We start from the raw sequence: 16930 nt of genomic DNA on the forward strand, positions 1-16930 counted from the left end.
ATGTACTAACTCGTTTTTTCCTCACAGCAGGTCAACCTGTGTGTGGCTGCAACATTACGGTCCCATTGAGTACATTTTTGGAGAAAGGGACATCTGTTGCTCCACAGGGCGGGAGGAGGGTGCAGAGCACTATCCATTACCTTTCTGTGGTAAGCATTTGTTGTGTTTTATACTTTTGGAATTTTGGTTTTTCAAGTTGATTTTAAAATGACCTTTTTCATGTTCGAAATGTACTAACTCGTTTTTTCCTCACAGCAGGTCAACCTGTGTGTGGCTGCAACATTACGGTCCCACTGAGTACATTTTTGGAGAAAGGGACATCTGTTGCTCCACAGGGCGGGAGGAGGGTGTAGAGCACTATCCATTATCTTTCTTTGGTAAGCATTTTTTGTGTTTTATACTTTTGGAATTTTTGTTTTTCAAGTTGATTTTAAAATGACCTTTTTCATGTTTGAAATGTACTAACTCGTTTTTTCCCCACAGCAGGCCAACCTGTGTGTGGCTGCAACATTACGGTCCCATTGAGTACATTTTTGGAGAAAGGGGCATCTGTTGCTCCACAGGGCGGGAGGAGGGTGCAGAGCAGTATACATTATCTTTCTTTGGTAAGCATTTTTTGTGTTTTATACTTTTTGAATTTTGGTTTTTCAAGTTGATTTTAAAATGACCTTTTTCATGTTTGAAATGTACTAACTTGTTTTTTCCTCACAGCAGGTCAACCTGTGTGTGGCTGGAACATTACGGTCCCATTGAGTACATTTTTGGAGAAAGGGACATCTGTTGCTCCACAGGGCGGGAGGAGGGTGGAGGGCAGTATACATTATCTTTCTTTGGTAAGCATTTTTTGTGTCTTATACTTTTGGAATTTTGGTTTTTCAAGTTGATTTTAAAATGACCTTTTTCATGTTTGAAATGTACTAACTCGTTTTTTCCTCACAGCAGGCCAACCTGTGTGTGGCTGCAACATTACGGTCCCATTGAGTACATTTTTGGAGAAAGGGGCATCTGTTGCTCCACAGGGCGGGAGGAGGGTGCAGAGCAGTATACATTATCTTTCTTTGGTATGCATTTTTTGTATTTTATGCTTTTGGAATTTTGGTTTTTCAAGTTGATTTTAAAATGACCTTTATCATGTTTGAAATGTACTAACTCGTTTTTTCCTCACAGCAGGTCAACCTGTGTGTGGCTGCAACATTACGGTCCCATTGAGTACATTTTTGGAGAAAGGGACATCTGTTGCTCCACAGGGCGGGAGGAGGGTGCAGAGCACTATCCATTACCTTTCATTGGTAAGCATTTTTTGTGTTTTAAACTTTTGGAATTTTGGTTTTTCAAGTTGATTTTAAAATGACCTTCTTCATGTTTGAAATGTACTAACTCGTTTTTTCCTCACAGTAGGTCAACCTGTGTGTGGCTACAACATTACGGTCCCATTGAGTACATTTTTGGAGAAAGGGACATCTGTTGCTCCACAGGGCGGGAGGAGGGTGCAGAGCACTATCCATTATCTTTCTTTGGTAAGCATTTTTTGTGTTTTGTACTTTTGGAATTTTGGTTTTTCAAGTTGATTTTAAAGTGACCTTTTTCATGTTTGAAATGTACTAACTCGTTTTTTCCTCACAGCAGGTCATCCTGTGTGTGGCTGCAACATTACGGTCCCATTGAGTACATTTTTGGAGAAAGGGACATCTGTTGCTCCGCACGGCGGAGGAGGGTCCAGAGCACTATCCATTATCTTTCTTGGTAAGCATTTTTTGTGTTTTATACTTTTGGAATTTTGGTTTTTCAAGTTCATTTTATAATGACGTTTTTCATGTTTGAAATGTACTAACTCGTTTTTTCCTCACAGCAGGTCAACCTGTGTGTGGCTGCAACATTACGGTCCCATTGAGTACATTTTTGGAGAACGGGACATCTGTTGCTCCACAGGGCGGCAGGAGGGTGCAGAGCACTATCCATTATCTTTCTTTGGTAAGCATTTTTTGTGTTTTATACTATTGGAATTTTGGTTTTTCAAGTTGATTTTAAAACGACCTTTTTCATGTTTGAAATGTACTAACTCGTTTTTTCCTCACAGCAGGTCAACCTGTGTGTGGCTGCAACATTACGGTCCCATTGAGTACATTTTTGGAGAAAGGGACATCTGTTGCTCCACAGGGCGGGAGGAGGGTGCAGAGCACTATCCATTATCTTTCTTTGGTAAGCATTTTTTGTGTTTTATACTTTTGGAATTTTAGTTTTTCAAGTTGATTTTAAAATGACCTTTTTCATGTTTGAAATGTACTAATTTGTTTTTTCCTCAGAGCAGGTCAACCTGTGTGTGGCTGCGACATTACGGTCCCATTGAGTACATTTTTGGAGAAAGGGACATCTGTTGCTCCACAGGGCGGGAGGAGGGTGCAGAGCACTATCCATTATCTTTCTTTGGTAAGCATTTGTTGTGTTTTATACTTTTGGAATTTTGGTATTTCAAGTTGATTTTAAAATGACCTTTTTCATGTTTGAAATGTACTAACTCGTTTTTTCCTCACAGCAGGTCAACCTGTGTGTGGCTGCAACATTACGGTCCCATTTTTGGAGAAAGGGACATTTGTTGCTCCACAGGGCGGGAGGAGGGTGCAGAGCACTATCCATTATCTCTCTTTGGTAAGCTTTTTTTGTGTTTTATACTTTTGGAATTTTGGTTTTTGAAGTTGATTTTAAAATGACCTTTTTCATGTTTGAAATGTACTAACTCGTTTTTTCCTCACAGCAGGTCAACCTGTGTGTGGCTGCAACATTACGGTCCCATTGAGTACATTTTTGGAGAAAGGGACATCTGTTGCTCCACAGGGTGGGAGGAGGGTGCAGAGCAGTATACATTACCTTTATATTGTAAGCATTTTTTGTGTTTTATACTTTTGGAATTTTGGTTTTTCAAGTTGTTTTTAAAATGACCTTTTTCATGTTTGAAATGTACTAACTCGTTTTTTCCTCACAGCAGGTCAACCTGTGTGTGGCTGCAACATTACGGTCCCACTGAGTACATTTTTGGAGAAAGGGACATCTATTGATCCACAGGGCGGGAGGAGGGTGTAGAGCACTATCCATTATCTTTCTTTGGTAAGCATTTTTTGTGTTTATACTTTTGGAATTTTGGTTTTTCAAGTTGATTTTAAAATGACCTTTTTCATGTTTGAAATGTACTAACTCGTTTTTTCCTCACAGCAGGCCAACCTGTGTGTGGCTGCAACATTACGGTCCCATTGAGTACATTTTTGGAGAAAGGGGCATCTGTTGCTCCACAGGGCGGGAGGAGGGTGCAGAGCACTATCCATTATCTTTCTTTGGTAAGCATTTGTTGTGTTTTATGCTTTTGGAATTTTGGTTTTTCAAGTTGATTTTAAAATGACCTTTATCATGTTTGAAATGTACTAACTCGTTTTTTCCTCACAGCAGGTCAACCTGTGTGTGGCTGCAACATTACGGGCCCAATGAGTACATTTTTGGAGAAAGGGACATCTGTTGCTCCACAGGGCGGGAGGAGGGTGCAGAGCAGTATACATTATCTTTCTTTGGTAAGCATTTTTTGTGTTTTATACTTTTTGAATTTTGGTTTTTCAAGTTGATTTTAAAATGACCTTTTTCATGTTTGAAATGTACTAACTTGTTTTTTCCTCACAGCAGGTCAACCTGTGTGTGGCTGGAACATTACGGTACCATTGAGTACATTTTTGGAGAAAGGGGCATCTGTTGCTCCACAGGGCGGGAGGAGGGTGCAGAGCAGTATACATTATCTTTCTTTGGTATGCATTTTTTGTATTTTATGCTTTTGGAATTTTGGTTTTTCAAGTGGATTTTAATATGACCTTTATCATGTTTGAAATGTACTAACTCGTTTTTTCCTCACAGCAGGTCAACCTGTGTGTGGCTGCAACATTACGGTCCCATTGAGTACATTTTTGGAGAAAGGGACATCTGTTGCTCCACAGGGCGGGTGGAGGGTGCAGAGCACTATCCATTACCTTTCATTGGTAAGCATTTTTTGTGTTTAATACTTTTGGAATTTTGGTTTTTCAAGTTGATTTTAAAATGACCTTTTTCATGTTCGAAATGTACTAACTCGTTTTTTCCTCACAGCAGGTCAACCTGTGTGTGGCTGCAACATTACGGTCCCATTGAGTACATTTTTGGAGAAAGGGACATCTGTTGCTCCACAGGGTGGGAGGAGGGTGCAGAGCACTATCCATTATCTTTCTTTGGTAAGCATTTGTTGTGTTTTATACTTTTGGAATTTTGGTATTTCAAGTTGATTTTAAAATGCCCTTTTTCATGTTTGAAATGTACTAACTCGTTTTTTCCTCACAGCAGGTCAACCTGTGTGTGGCTGCAACATTACGGTCCCATTGAGTACATTTTTGGAGAAAGGGACATTTGTTGCTCCACAGCACGGGAGGAGGGTGCAGAGCACTATCCATTATCTCTCTTTGGTAAGCATTTTTTTTGTTTTATACTTTTGGAATTTTGGTTTTTGAAGTTGATTTTAAAATGACCTTTTTCATGTTTGAAATGTACTAACTCGTTTTTTCCTCACAGCAGGTCAACCTGTGTGTGGCTGCAACATTACGGTCCCATTGAGTACATTTTTGGAGAAAGGGACATCTGTTGCTCCACAGGGCGGGAGGAGGGTGCAGAGCACTATCCATTACCTTTCTGTGGTAAGCATTTGTTGTGTTTTATACTTTTGGAATTTTGGTTTTTCAAGTTGATTTTAAAATGACCTTTTTCATGTTCGAAATGTACTAACTCGTTTTTTCCTCACAGCAGGTCAACCTGTGTGTGGCTGCAACATTACGGTCCCACTGAGTACATTTTTGGAGAAAGGGACATCTGTTGCTCCACAGGGCGGGAGGAGGGTGTAGAGCACTATCCATTATCTTTCTTTGGTAAGCATTTTTTGTGTTTTATACTTTTGGAATTTTTGTTTTTCAAGTTGATTTTAAAATGACCTTTTTCATGTTTGAAATGTACTAACTCGTTTTTTCCCCACAGCAGGCCAACCTGTGTGTGGCTGCAACATTACGGTCCCATTGAGTACATTTTTGGAGAAAGGGGCATCTGTTGCTCCACAGGGCGGGAGGAGGGTGCAGAGCAGTATACATTATCTTTCTTTGGTAAGCATTTTTTGTGTTTTATACTTTTTGAATTTTGGTTTTTCAAGTTGATTTTAAAATGACCTTTTTCATGTTTGAAATGTACTAACTTGTTTTTTCCTCACAGCAGGTCAACCTGTGTGTGGCTGGAACATTACGGTCCCATTGAGTACATTTTTGGAGAAAGGGACATCTGTTGCTCCACAGGGCGGGAGGAGGGTGGAGGGCAGTATACATTATCTTTCTTTGGTAAGCATTTTTTGTGTCTTATACTTTTGGAATTTTGGTTTTTCAAGTTGATTTTAAAATGACCTTTTTCATGTTTGAAATGTACTAACTCGTTTTTTCCTCACAGCAGGCCAACCTGTGTGTGGCTGCAACATTACGGTCCCATTGAGTACATTTTTGGAGAAAGGGGCATCTGTTGCTCCACAGGGCGGGAGGAGGGTGCAGAGCAGTATACATTATCTTTCTTTGGTATGCATTTTTTGTATTTTATGCTTTTGGAATTTTGGTTTTTCAAGTTGATTTTAAAATGACCTTTATCATGTTTGAAATGTACTAACTCGTTTTTTCCTCACAGCAGGTCAACCTGTGTGTGGCTGCAACATTACGGTCCCATTGAGTACATTTTTGGAGAAAGGGACATCTGTTGCTCCACAGGGCGGGAGGAGGGTGCAGAGCACTATCCATTACCTTTCATTGGTAAGCATTTTTTGTGTTTAATACTTTTGGAATTTTGGTTTTTCAAGTTGATTTTAAAATGACCTTTTTCATGTTCGAAATGTACTAACTCGTTTTTTCCTCACAGCAGGTCAACCTGTGTGTGGCTGCAACATTACGGTCCCATTGAGTACATTTTTGGAGAAAGGGACATCTGTTGCTCCACAGGGTGGGAGGAGGGTGCAGAGCACTATCCATTATCTTTCTTTGGTAAGCATTTTTTGTGTTTTATACTTTTGGAATTTTGGTTTTTGAAGTTGATTTTAAAATGACCTTTTTCATGTTTGAAATGTACTAACTCGTTTTTTCCTCACAGCAGGTCAACCTGTGTGTGGCTGCAACATTACGGTCCCATTGAGTACATTTTTGGAGAAAGGGGCATCTGTTGCTCCACAGGGCGGGAGGAGGGTGCAGAGCACTATCCATTACCTTTCTGTGGTAAGCATTTGTTGTGTTTTATACTTTTGGAATTTTGGTTTTTCAAGTTGATTTTAAAATGACCTTTATCATGTTTGAAATGTACTAACTCGTTTTTTCCTCACAGCAGGTCAACCTGTGTGTGGCTGCAACATTACGGTCCCATTGAGTACATTTTTGGAGAAAGGGACATCTGTTGCTCCACAGGGCGGGAGGAGGGTGGAGGGCAGTATACATTATCTTTCTTTGGTAAGCATTTTTTGTGTCTTATACTTTTGGAATTTTGGTTTTTCAAGTTGATTTTAAAATGACCTTTTTCATGTTTGAAATGTACTAACTCGCTTTTTCCTCACAGCAGGTCAACCTGTGTGTGGCTGCAACATTACGGTCCCAATGAGTACATTTTTGGAGAAAGGGACATCTGTTGCTCCACAGGGCGGGAGAAGGGTGCAGAGCACTATCCATTATCTTTCTTTGGTAAGTATTTTTTGTGTTTTATACTTTTGGAATTTTAGTTTTTCAAGTTGATTTTAAAATGACCTTTTTCATGTTTGAAATGTACTAACTCGTTTTTTCCTCACAGCAGGCCAACCTGTGTGTGGCTGCAACATTACGGTCCCATTGAGTACATTTTTGGAGAAAGGGGCATCTGTTGCTCCACAGGGTGGGAGGAGGGTGCAGAGCAGTATACATTATCTTTCTTTGGTATGCATTTTTTGTATTTTATGCTTTTGGAATTTTGGTTTTTCAAGTTGATTTTAAAATGACCTTTTTCATGTTTGAAATGTACTAACTCGTTTTTTCCTCACAGCAGGTCAACCTGTGTGTGGCTGCAACATTACGGTCCCATTGAGTACATTTTTGGAGAAAGGGACATCTGTTGCTCCACAGGGCGGGAGGAGGGTGCAGAGCACTATCCATTACCTTTCATTGGTAAGCATTTTTTGTGTTTAATACTTTAGGAATTTTGGTTTTTCAAGTTGATTTTAAAATGACCTTTTTCATGTTCGAAATGTACTAACTCGTTTTTTCCTCACAGCAGGTCAACCTGTGTGTGGCTGCAACATTACGGTCCCATTGAGTACATTTTTGGAGAAAGGGACATCTGTTGCTCCACAGGGTGGGAGGAGGGTGCAGAGCACTATCCATTATCTTTCTTTGGTAAGCATTTGTTGTGTTTTATACTTTTGGAATTTTGGTATTTCAAGTTGATTTTAAAATGACCTTTTTCATGTTTGAAATGTACTAACTCGTTTTTTCCTCACAGCAGGTCAACCTGTGTGTGGCTGCAACATTACGGTCCCATTGAGTACATTTTTGGAGAAAGGGACATTTGTTGCTCCACAGCACGGGAGGAGGGTGCAGAGCACTATCCATTATCTCTCTTTGGTAAGCATTTTTTTTGTTTTATACTTTTGGAATTTTGGTTTTTGAAGTTGATTTTAAAATGACCTTTTTCATGTTTGAAATGTACTAACTCGTTTTTTCCTCACAGCAGGTCAACCTGTGTGTGGCTGCAACATTACGGTCCCATTGAGTACATTTTTGGAGAAAGGGACATCTGTTGCTCCACAGGGCGGGAGGAGGGTGCAGAGCACTATCCATTACCTTTCTGTGGTAAGCATTTGTTGTGTTTTATACTTTTGGAATTTTGGTTTTTCAAGTTGATTTTAAAATGACCTTTTTCATGTTTGAAATGTACTAACTCGTTTTTTCCTCACAGCAGGTCAACCTGTGTGTGGCTGCAACATTACGGTCCCACTGAGTACATTTTTGGAGAAAGGGACATCTGTTGCTCCACAGGGCGGGAGGAGGGTGTAGAGCACTATCCATTATCTTTCTTTGGTAAGCATTTTTTGTGTTTTATACTTTTGGAATTTTGGTTTTTCAAGTTGATTTTAAAATGACCTTTTTCATGTTTGAAATGTACTAACTCGTTTTTTCCCCACAGCAGGCCAACCTGTGTGTGGCTGCAACATTACGGTCCCATTGAGTACATTTTTGGAGAAAGGGGCATCTGTTGCTCCACAGGGCGGGAGGAGGGTGCAGAGCAGTATACATTATCTTTCTTTGGTAAGCATTTTTTGTGTTTTATACTTTTGGAATTTTGGTTTTTCAAGTTGATTTTAAAATGACCTTTTTCATGTTTGAAATGTACTAACTTGTTTTTTCCTCACAGCAGGTCAACCTGTGTGTGGCTGGAACATTACGGTCCCATTGAGTACATTTTTGGAGAAAGGGACATCTGTTGCTCCACAGGGCGGGAGGAGGGTGGAGGGCAGTATACATTATCTTTCTTTGGTAAGCATTTTTTGTGACTTATACTTTTGGAATTTTGGTTTTTCAAGTTGATTTTAAAATGACCTTTTTCATGTTTGAAATGTACTAACTCGTTTTTTCCTCACAGCAGGCCAACCTGTGTGTGGCTGCAACATTACGGTCCCATTGAGTACATTTTTGGAGAAAGGGGCATCTGTTGCTCCACAGGGCGGGAGGAGGGTGCAGAGCAGTATACATTATCTTTCTTTGGTATGCATTTTTTGTATTTTATGCTTTTGGAATTTTGGTTTTTCAAGTTGATTTTAAAATGACCTTTATCATGTTTGAAATGTACTAACTCGTTTTTTCCTCACAGCAGGTCAACCTGTGTGTGGCTGCAACATTACGGTCCCATTGAGTACATTTTTGGAGAAAGGGACATCTGTTGCTCCACAGGGCGGGAGGAGGGTGCAGAGCACTATCCATTACCTTTCATTGGTTAGCATTTTTTGTGTTTAATACTTTTGGAATTTTGGTTTTTCAAGTTGATTTTAAAATGACCTTTTTCATGTTCGAAATGTACTAACTCGTTTTTTCCTCACAGCAGGTCAACCTGTGTGTGGCTGCAACATTACGGTCCCATTGAGTACATTTTTGGAGAAAGGGACATCTGTTGCTCCACAGGGTGGGAGGAGGGTGCAGAGCACTATCCATTATCTTTCTTTGGTAAGCATTTGTTGTGTTTTATACTTTTGGAATTTTGGTATTTCAAGTTGATTTTAAAATGACCTTTTTCATGTTTGAAATGTACTAACTCGTTTTTTCCTCACAGCAGGTCAACCTGTGTGTGGCTGCAACATTACGGTCCCATTGAGTACATTTTTGGAGAAAGGGACATTTGTTGCTCCACAGCACGGGAGGAGGGTGCAGAGCACTATCCATTATCTCTCTTTGGTAAGCATTTTTTTTTGTTTTATACTTTTGGAATTTTGGTTTTTGAAGTTGATTTTAAAATGACCTTTTTCATGTTTGAAATGTACTAACTCGTTTTTTCCTCACAGCAGGTCAACCTGTGTGTGGCTGCAACATTACGGTCCCATTGAGTACATTTTTGGAGAAAGGGACATCTGTTGCTCCACAGGGCGGGAGGAGGGTGCAGAGCACTATCCATTACCTTTCTGTGGTAAGCATTTGTTGTGTTTTATACTTTTGGAATTTTGGTTTTTCAAGTTGATTTTAAAATGACCTTTTTCATGTTCGAAATGTACTAACTCGTTTTTTCCTCACAGCAGGTCAACCTGTGTGTGGCTGCAACATTACGGTCCCACTGAGTACATTTTTGGAGAAAGGGACATCTGTTGCTCCACAGGGCGGGAGGAGGGTGTAGAGCACTATCCATTATCTTTCTTTGGTAAGCATTTTTTGTGTTTTATACTTTTGGAATTTTGGTTTATCAAGTTGATTTTAAAATGACCTTTTTCATGTTTGAAATGTACTAACTCGCTTTTTCCTCACAGCAGGTCAACCTGTGTGTGGCTGCAACATTACGGTCCCAATGAGTACATTTTTGGAGAAAGGGACATCTGTTGCTCCACAGGGCGGGAGAAGGGTGCAGAGCACTATCCATTATCTTTCTTTGGTAAGTATTTTTTGTGTTTTATACTTTTGGAATTTTAGTTTTTCAAGTTGATTTTAAAATGACCTTTTTCATGTTTGAAATGTACTAACTCGTTTTTTCCTCACAGCAGGCCAACCTGTGTGTGGCTGCAACATTACGGTCCCATTGAGTACATTTTTGGAGAAAGGGGCATCTGTTGCTCCACAGGGCGGGAGGAGGGTGCAGAGCAGTATACATTATCTTTCTTTGGTATGCATTTTTTGTATTTTATGCTTTTGGAATTTTGGTTTTTCAAGTTGATTTTAAAATGACCTTTATCATGTTTGAAATGTACTAACTCGTTTTTTCCTCACAGCAGGTCAACCTGTGTGTGGCTGCAACATTACGGTCCCATTGAGTACATTTTTGGAGAAAGGGCCATCTGTTGCTCCACAGGGCGGGAGGAGGGTGCAGAGCACTATCCATTACCTTTCATTGGTAAGCATTTTTTGTGTTTAATACTTTTGGAATTTTGGTTTTTCAAGTTGATTTTAAAATGACCTTTTTCATGTTTGAAATGTACTAACTCATTTTTTCCTCACAGCAGGTCAACCTGTGTGTGGCTGCAACATTACGGTCCCATTGAGTACATTTTTGGAGAAAGGGACATTTGTTGCTCCACAGCACGGGAGGAGGGTGCAGAGCACTATCCATTATCTCTCTTTGGTAAGCATTTTTTTTGTTTTATACTTTTGGAATTTTGGTTTTTGAAGTTGATTTTAAAATGACCTTTTTCATGTTTGAAATGTACTAACTCGTTTTTTCCTCACAGCAGGTCAACCTGTGTGGCTGCAACATTACGGTCCCATTGAGTACATTTTTGGAGAAAGGGACATCTGTTGCTCCACAGGGCGGGAGGAGGGTGCAGAGCACTATCCATTACCTTTCTGTGGTAAGCATTTGTTGTGTTTTATACTTTTGGAATTTTGGTTTTTCAAGTTGATTTTAAAATGACCTTTTTCATGTTCGAAATGTACTAACTCGTTTTTTCCTCACAGCAGGTCAACCTGTGTGTGGCTGCAACATTACGGTCCCACTGAGTACATTTTTGGAGAAAGGGACATCTGTTGCTCCACAGGGCGGGAGGAGGGTGTAGAGCACTATCCATTATCTTTCTTTGGTAAGCATTTTTTGTGTTTTATACTTATGGAATTTTGGTTTTTCAAGTTGATTTTAAAATGACCTTTTTCATGTTTGAAATGTACTAACTCGTTTTTTCCTCACAGCAGGCCAACCTGTGTGTGGCTGCAACATTACGGTCCCATTGAGTACATTTTTGGAGAAAGGGGCATCTGTTGCTCCACAAGGCGGGAGGAGGGTGCAGAGCAGTATACATTATCTTTCTTTGGTATGCATTTTTTGTATTTTATACTTTTGGAATTTTGGTTTTTCAAGTTGATTTTAAAATGACCTTTTTCATGTTTGAAATGTACTAACTCGTTTTTTCCTCACAGCGGGTCAACCTGTGTGTGGCTGCAACATTACGGTCCCATTTTTGGAGAAAGGGACATCTGTTGCTCCACAGCACGGGAGGAGGGTGCAGAGCACTATCCATTATCTTTCTTTGGTAAGCATTTTTTGTGTTTTATACTTTTGGAATTTTGGTTTTTCAAGTTCATTTTAAAATGACCTTTTTCATGTTTGAAATGTACTAACTCGTTTTTTCCTCACAGCAGGTCAACCTGTGTGTGGCTGCAACATTACGGTCCCATTGAGTACATTTTTGGAGAAAGGGACATCTGTTGCTCCACAGGGCGTGAGGAGGGTGCAGAGCAGCATCCATTATCTTTCTTTGGTAAGCATTTTTTGTCTTTTATACTTTTGGAATTTTGGTTTTTCAAGTTGATTTTAAAATGACCTTTTTCATGTTTGAAATGTACTAACTCGTTTTTTCCTCACAGCAGGTCAACCTGTGTGTGGCTGCAACATTACGGTCCCATTGAGTACATTTATGGAGAAAGGGACATCTGTTGCTCCACAGGGCGCGTGGAGGGTGCAGAGCACTATCCATTATCTTTCTTTGGTAAGGGTTTTTGTGTTTTATACTTTTGGAATTTTGGTTTTTCAAGTTGATTTTAAAATGACCTATTTCATGTTTGAAATGTACTAACTCGTTTTTTCCTCACAGCAGGTCAACCTGTGTGTGGCTGCAACATTACGTTCCCATTGAGTACATTTTTGGAGAAAGGGACATCTGTTGCTCCACAGGGCGGGAGGAGGGTGCAGAGCACTATCCATTATCTTTCTTTGGTAAGCATTTGTTGTGTTTTATACTTTTGGAATTTTGGTTTTTCAAGTTGATTTTAAAATGACCTTTTTCATGTTTGAAATGTACTAACATGTTTTTTCCTCACAGCAGGTCAACCTGTGTGGCTGCAACATTACGGTCCCATTGAGTACATTTTTGGAGAAAGGGACATCTGTTGCTCCACAGGGCGGGAGGAGGGTGCAGAGCACTATCTATTATCTTTCTTTGGTAAGCATTTTTTGTGTTTTATACTTTTGGAATTTTGGTTTTTCAAGTTGATTTTAAAATGACCTTTTTCATGTTTGAAATGTACTAACTCGTTTTTTCCTCACAGCAGGTCAACCTGTGTGTGGCTGCAACATTACGGTCCCATTGAGTACATTTTTGGAGAAAGGGACATCTGTTGCTCCACAGGGCGGGAGGAGGGTGTAGAGCACTATCCATTATCTTTCTTTGGTAAGCATTTTATGTGTTTTATACTTTTGGAATATTGGTTTTTTAAGTTGATTTTAAAATGACCTTTTTCATGTTTGAAATGTACTAACTCATTTTTTCCTCACAACAGGTCAACCTGTGTGTGGCTGCAACATTACGGTCCCATTGAGTACATTTTTGGAGAAAGGTACATCTGTTGCTCCACAGGGCGTGAGGAGGGTGCAGAGCACTATCCATTATCTTTCTTTGGTATGCATTTGTTGTGTTTTATACTTTTCGAATTTTGTTTTTTGAAGTTGATTTTAAAATGTTCTTTTTTATGTTTGAAATGTACTAACTCGTTTTTTCCTCACAGCAGGTCAACCTGTGTGTGGCTGCAACATTACGGCCCCATTGAGTACATTTTTGGAGAAAGGGACATCTGTTGCTCCACAGGCGGGAGGAGGGTGCAGAGCAGTGTACATTATCTTTCTTTGGTAAGCATTTTTTGTGTTTTATACTTTTGGAATTGTCGTTTTTCAAGTTGATTTTAAAATGACCTTTTTCATGTTTGAAATGTACTAACTCGTTTTTTCCTTACAGCAGGTCAACCTGTGTGTGGCTGCAACATTACGGTCCCAATGAGTACACTTTTGGAGAAAGGGACATCTGTTGCTCCACAGGGCGGGAGGAGGGTGCAGAGAACTATCCATTATCTTTCTTTGGTAAGCATTTTTTGTGTTTTATACTTTTTGAATTTTGGTTTTTCAAGTTGATTTTAAAATGACCTTTTTCATGTTTGAAATGTACTAACTCGTTTTTTCCTCACAGCAGGTCAACATGTGTGTGGCTGCAACATTATGGTCCCATTGAGTACATTTTTGGAGAAAGGGACATCTGTTGCTCCACAGGGCGGGAGGAGGATGCAGAGCACTACCCATTATCTTTCTTTGGTAAGCATTTTTTGTGTTTTATACTTTTGGAATTTTGGTTTTTCAAGTTGATTTTAAAATGACCTTTTTCATGTTTGAAATGTACTAACTCGTTTTTTCCTCACAGCAGGTCAACCTGTGTGTGGCTGCAACATTACGGTCCCATTGAGTACATTTTTGGAGAAAGTGACATCTGTTGCTCCACAGGGCGGGAGGAGGGTGCAGAGCACTATCCATTGTCTTTCTTTGGTAAGCATTTTTTGTGTTTTAAACTTTTAGAATTTTGGTTTTTCAAGTTGATTTTAAAATGACCTTTTTCATGTCTGAAATGTACTAACTCGTTTTTTCCTCACAGCAGGTCAACCTATGTGTGACTGCAACATTACGGTCTCATTGAGTACATTTTTGGAGAAAGGGACATCTGTTGCTCCACAGGGCGGGAGGAGGGTGAAGAGCACTATCCATTATCTTTCTTTGGTAAGCATTTTTCGTGTTTTATACTTTTGGAATTTTGGTTTTTCAAGTTGATTTTAAACTGACCTTTTTCAAGTTTGAAATGTACTAACTCGTTTTTTCCTCACAGCAGGTCAACCTGTGTGTGGCTGCAACATTACGGTCCCATTGAGTACATTTTTGGAGAAAGGGCCATCTGTTGCTCCACAGGGCGGGAGGAGGGTGCAGAGCACTATCCATTACCTTTCATTGGTAAGCATTTTTTGTGTTTAATACTTTTGGAATTTTGGTTTTTCAAGTTGATTTTAAAATGACCTTTTTCATGTTTGAAATGTACTAACTCGTTTTTTCCTCACAGCAGGTCAACCTGTGTGTGGCTGCAACATTACGGTCCCATTGAGTACATTTTTGGAGAAAGGGACATTTGTTGCTCCACAGCACGGGAGGAGGGTGCAGAGCACTATCCATTATCTCTCTTTGGTAAGCATTTTTTTTGTTTTATACTTTTGGAATTTTGGTTTTTGAAGTTGATTTTAAAATGACCTTTTTCATGTTTGAAATGTACTAACTCGTTTTTTCCTCACAGCAGGTCAACCTGTGTGTGGCTGCAACATTACGGTCCCATTGAGTACATTTTTGGAGAAAGGGACATCTGTTGCTCCACAGGGCGGGAGGAGGGTGCAGAGCACTATCCATTACCTTTCTGTGGTAAGCATTTGTTGTGTTTTATACTTTTGGAATTTTGGTTTTTCAAGTTGATTTTAAAATGACCTTTTTCATGTTCGAAATGTACTAACTCGTTTTTTCCTCACAGCAGGTCAACCTGTGTGTGGCTGCAACATTACGGTCCCACTGAGTACATTTTTGGAGAAAGGGACATCTGTTGCTCCACAGGGCGGGAGGAGGGTGTAGAGCACTATCCATTATCTTTCTTTGGTAAGCATTTTTTGTGTTTTATACTTTTGGAATTTTGGTTTTTCAAGTTGATTATAAAATGACCTTTTTCATGTTTGAAATGTACTAACTCGTTTTTTCCTCACAGCAGGCCAACCTGTGTGTGGCTGCAACATTACGGTCCCATTGAGTACATTTTTGGAGAAAGGGGCATCTGTTGCTCCACAGGGCGGGAGGAGGGTGCAGAGCAGTATACATTATCTTTCTTTGGTATGCATTTTTTGTATTTTATACTTTTGGAATTTTGGTTTTTCAAGTTGATTTTAAAATGACCTTTTTCATGTTTGAAATGTACTAACTCGTTTTTTCCTCACAGCGGGTCAACCTGTGTGTGGCTGCAACATTACGGTCCCATTTTTGGAGAAAGGGACATCTGTTGCTCCACAGCACGGGAGGAGGGTGCAGAGCACTATCCATTATCTTTCTTTGGTAAGCATTTTTTGTGTTTTATACTTTTGGAATTTTGGTTTTTCAAGTTCATTTTAAAATGACCTTTTTCATGTTTGAAATGTACTAACTCGTTTTTTCCTCACAGCAGGTCAACCTGTGTGTGGCTGCAACATTACGGTCCCATTGAGTACATTTTTGGAGAAAGGGACATCTGTTGCTCCACAGGGCGTGAGGAGGGTGCAGAGCAGAATCCATTATCTTTCTTTGGTAAGCATTTTTTGTCTTTTATACTTTTGGAATTTTGGTTTTTCAAGTTGATTTTAAAATGACCTTTTTCATGTTTGAAATGTACTAACTCGTTTTTTCCTCACAGCAGGTCAACCTGTGTGTGGCTGCAACATTACGGTCCCATTGAGTACATTTATGGAGAAAGGGACATCTGTTGCTCCACAGGGCGCGTGGAGGGTGCAGAGCACTATCCATTATCTTTCTTTGGTAAGGGTTTTTGTGTTTTATACTTTTGGAATTATGGTTTTTCAAGTTGATTTTAAAATGACCTATTTCATGTTTGAAATGTACTAACTCGTTTTTTCCTCACAGCAGGTCAACCTGTGTGTGGCTGCAACATTACGTTCCCATTGAGTACATTTTTGGAGAAAGGGACATCTGTTGCTCCACAGGGCGGGAGGAGGGTGCAGAGCACTATCCATTATCTTTCTTTGGTAAGCATTTGTTGTGTTTTATACTTTTGGAATTTTGGTTTTTCAAGTTGATTTTAAAATGACCTTTTTCATGTTTGAAATGTACTAACTCGTTTTTTCCTCACAGCAGGTCAACCTGTGTGGCTGCAACATTACGGTCCCATTGAGTACATTTTTGGAGAAAGGGACATCTGTTGCTCCACAGGGCGGGAGGAGGGTGCAGAGCACTATCTATTATCTTTCTTTGGTAAGCATTTTTTGTGTTTTATACTTTTGGAATTTTGGTTTTTCAAGTTGATTTTAAAATGACCTTTTTCATGTTTGAAATGTACTAACTCGTTTTTTCCTCACAGCAGGTCAACCTGTGTGTGGCTGCAACATTACCGTCCCATTGAGTACATTTTTGGAGAAAGGGACATCTGTTGCTCCACAGGGCGGGAGGAGGGTGTAGAGCACTATCCATTATCTTTCTTTGGTAAGCATTTTATGTGTTTTATACTTTTGGAATTTTGGTTTTTTAAGTTGATTTTAAAATGACCTTTTTCATGTTTGAAATGTACTAACTCATTTTTTCCTCACAACAGGTCAACCTGTGTGTGGCTGCAACATTACGGTCCCATTGAGTACATTTTTGGAGAAAGGTACATCTG

This window comes from Schistocerca nitens, chromosome 8 (assembly GCF_023898315.1).
Source record: "Schistocerca nitens isolate TAMUIC-IGC-003100 chromosome 8, iqSchNite1.1, whole genome shotgun sequence".
In the NCBI taxonomy this organism is placed as follows: domain Eukaryota; kingdom Metazoa; phylum Arthropoda; class Insecta; order Orthoptera; family Acrididae; genus Schistocerca; species Schistocerca nitens.